The sequence below is a fragment of the Cynara cardunculus genome (assembly GCF_001531365.2).
Source record: "Cynara cardunculus var. scolymus isolate 2C chromosome LG 2, CcrdV1, whole genome shotgun sequence".
Classification (NCBI taxonomy): Eukaryota; Viridiplantae; Streptophyta; class Magnoliopsida; order Asterales; family Asteraceae; genus Cynara; species Cynara cardunculus.
In genome coordinates this window covers 53,891,240-53,895,304 of record NC_037529.1, presented here as the reverse complement: position 1 = coordinate 53,895,304, position 4,065 = coordinate 53,891,240, and the positions used below count along the sequence as shown (strand labels likewise).

The window sequence follows — 4,065 nt, the reverse complement described above, 5'->3', positions numbered from 1 at the left end:
TATCAATATATATTTTAAATTTGAAAATTGTGTTTGTATTCATCCCCCCCTTCTACAAACTGTTTAGTATTCTTGTAGACCCTTTTGGGACCAACACTTCTTTTTCTTGGGCGATCGATAACTAATGATATGGTTATCTATTCAAGATGATTATGTATGTATTATCTTTTAAAGATCAGTCTCCTCATAACATGACCAAACTAGGGTAAAAAAGGATTCTCATTAGATTAATCTTGATTGAAGATCAACACTAATGAGATGCATTAGATCAATTCCCATGAAGAAAGTAGTTCATGAAGTGGGGGTGAGCTTAAAAGTGATCAAATATCTAAATCACTTCTTACGCTTCTCATCTTAAGGGGTTGTTTGGCAGTAGTTGAATAGTTTGGTACAGAATGATTCAGAGGCATTTATAATATAGGACAACAAGAAATATGGTTTTTTAATAATTGTTTAAAATAAAATTAGGTTGAATGGTTCAGGCCTTCAGGGAGGCTCAAGATACAAAATCGTTCAGAGGGTTTCAGAATTATTAAGTGAAGACTTTTTTTTGTCAAACAAGATTCACCTCTTAATGAAACTATTAAGAGGTAAATAAACAACCCCTAGCTCATATTCTCACACGATCCTTCCTCGTAATAGCAATTACTAATAATAGGCACCAACTACAGATACATTGCTTCATCCTTGTAGAGATGGTTACAACCAACTACGGACATATATAGTTATGGGTTGCTTTTTCTTACATGCAAATTATCCAAAACAAGTTTAAATTTGAGCTCAATTCTATACATAAATGTAACTAGACATCAGTAAAAAGTATCTGTGGATGACAAGGGGAAGAAGACATCTGCTGCTAAGCATCATCATGCAATCACACGGTCGTCTTCTATTTTCACCAAGCACGCACACAACGCTAATAGTCTTGCTTCTCTGGACATTCAGATGCCGTGTCCCGACTGCCCACAGATGAAACATGGACCCGCGAAACTTCTGTTAAACATCACCATGTTAAACACAGCCATTATCATTTCTTAGCAAAAAAACATTGAAATTTGCAGCAAGTGTCAAGGAAACAAAAGGAATTCTTTCACTGCTGATGCTAACATATGTTATTTAGCATCAAAATTATACCTTTCACAGTTTCCAAATGATGGAGACGTGAAGATCGTCTATCGCCAATCAACCGATCACTTCCACCAGTTCTCGACCCCCACTTGACCGACTACTACCACCACTACTGCCCTTGGTTCTCGATCCCCCACTTGACCAACTACTGCCACCGCTCCTACCACCTCGCCTGAAACTACTACCTTCATCATGATTATTACCCCAACCACCACGGGACAAACCGTCCCTTCTTGAACCTCCTCCACCTCGTGAACTCCCCCCCTGTTTGAAAACATACCATAAAAATCACCTACAGAGCCATTGTCTTCCAATTCCGGCAACTGCAAGTAGTACCCAATATCAATCGGAGTCAACATAGACAAACGAACCGAAGGTTCAATGGACTGGTGGTTAGGAGGAAGTTAAGGGTTCAAACCCTCACCATAGGTCAGAAGTGTGCATGAGTATTTCTTGTATGTAAATATGATATACTTGAACAAAACATAAACAAACAACATTTTCAAACTAAACCAAGTTCACCTTGCTAATAATTTTGGAAAAAGTGTTTCCAGGTGGTATCTCCTTAGTTAACAGATTTTTGGCAATCTATTCAGCCTACCATGATCCTGTTCATGGATTAAGGAAAATGTGCAAAAGCTCTGTTTTCCTCTGCCATTCTATGAGTCTATTCCCTTTTGATTTTTCCCACTATTTTCATATCCGCAATAGTACGAAAATGAAAAGAAGGCCCGGCCCCAAGGCTACCATTAAGATAAAAAACGGCACCTTTAACCTGATAAACACATATTTATATGTTACAATAAGGAAGTAAGTCTTGTAATGAACCTTAAAAACTGTTTGATGCATACCTTTTTATCTTCTATTATATGCATTTTTCCAAGTTCATCTGCAGCAGTTGCATAAACATTGGACAAGAATCCAGTGACGTTTCTAGCTGACATGTACCCTCCTGATGAATCAGGATCCCGTGTCATTTGCAACGTCATCCATCCCTATAAATATAATGCAAAAATACAATAAAACCATCCTACTAAACACATTTAACTGCCGTGTTCTGAATATATACCTGCTCATGTGTGATAATAGAACGGGATGATGGAGGGCAGGAGAAACCATTCAATTGTGCAATGGCAGCAGCAAGAGCTCGTGTACCCTGTTCATCAATTAGCTTTTATGCAGTTGGAGTGAAGAACTCCACAGACTCCAGATGAACACCAGAAAGGGTATCAACCACTTGCTCTGCTGATGATCCAAATATCTCTTTGACAACTGGAGGACTTATAAACTCAAATTTGCGCCCCACATCACGCTGAACAAATTTGATAGTTCTCTTTTGACTATTTGTGTACATAAAAATGGCCTTCCCTTCCTTTCCTGCTCGTCCTGTTCTACGCACAAAAGTCTCGGGATTGTTGGGCAGTTCATAGTGAATAACCTGGAAAAACGAGTGTTAAATCATCATCTCCAGATTACTTCTTTCTCAGGACAAGATAGAACATGCTAAATAGAAGAAAGTTTATAGACAAGACATAACATACTAAATCAACATTGGGTATATCGAGCCCACGAGAAGCAAACATCTGTGGCAACAAGCACAGTAAATTTTCCTTGTCTGAATCCACTCAGTGTTCTCTCCCTTAGATGTTGAGAGATGTCACGATGTAATGCCTCTAAAGTGATGCTACTAGTCAATGCCAAAGAGACCTCATCTGCATCCCTCTTTGTTTGAGTGAAAACAATGGTCTTCCCACCCTTTGCATATACCTAATATAAACAATATTATATCAATCTTAAACTATATGACTTTTCTTCATACAACCTTCAGAGAGGTTGGTGCTCATATCGTTGCAAGATCACCGAGCATTGTCTGCTTTGAAGTTGAGGTGGTTGGTATAGCATAAAGCTTGATACCCTCCGCTAGCTTTTCATCTTGGTTTCCAACCTTTTTCTAGAACAAATAAAAATAAAAAAAAATTACACAAAATGGAACGTTGACATGTTAAGGGTTTAACCAGAACAAAAAACGGGTGAAGTAAAGATACATGACATTGTGTTATAATGACATTACTACCGAAATTCTATTACAAACCAAACGAACCCACTATATCTCAATGGAAAGTAAGGTATAATTATTATCCTTTTAAATTAACTAGATGACAATTTTACTCTTAATAATAATAACAATGGGAGTATTGAATTTCTCGATCTTGTAACTGAAGGTAGAATTGGAAAGTGAGCATTGACTTCCCTTATTTTGGGACAAACTAAAATAGAAATTTAGTCGCTTATTTTGGGATGGAGGGAGTAGCAAGTAGCATAAAACAAAAAGAAAAGAAATAGACACATATAATAAGTACAAACACACAAATCCCTCTATTTATCGTAGGACACTATAACATAGATCAAAATCACCAGAAACTTAACAGACAACATACTCACGCATGGTTGCTAAGAAAAAGCATTCTTTGCTCTGTGACGGTAGTTTCTCTATGATAACTTCCACGTCTTCCTCAAAACCAACAACAAGCATTTGATCGACTTCATCAAGAACCAAGAATTGAACCTCTTCTAATTTTAGAATATTACTGTTGACAAGGTCAATAAGCCTTTCGGGAGTGCCAACCAATCACCAACCCCTAAAAACCCTCGTAGAATAGAGATAACGCGATTAGAGTAAAACCATGAAATAAGAGTCAAAGTTAGAAGAATCAAAGCATGAACAAAATGAAGTTCACTAAGAAACCAAAGGCAACAACTACAATTCAGTTAAAAAGAACATTTCATAGTGCAAGTTAGTAACTAATCAGTACAGAAACAACAATATAATTTGTACCCATGGTTTCAGTAAAGGCAGACCCTACTTTTCCCAATCTTTTCTTCTCCTGGGCTCAAAGTTAAGGCAATTAGGAATCTGCTTAATTTGCATGTTGTACA

The 4,065-nt window shown here is 37.3% G+C and overlaps 1 pseudogene; it reads right to left on the bottom strand.

The window, feature by feature from the left end:
• Positions 1 to 916: 916 nt before the first annotated feature.
• LOC112506161 lies at positions 917 to 3,757 on the bottom strand (annotated as a pseudogene).
• Between the last annotated feature and the right edge of the window lie 308 nt (positions 3,758 to 4,065).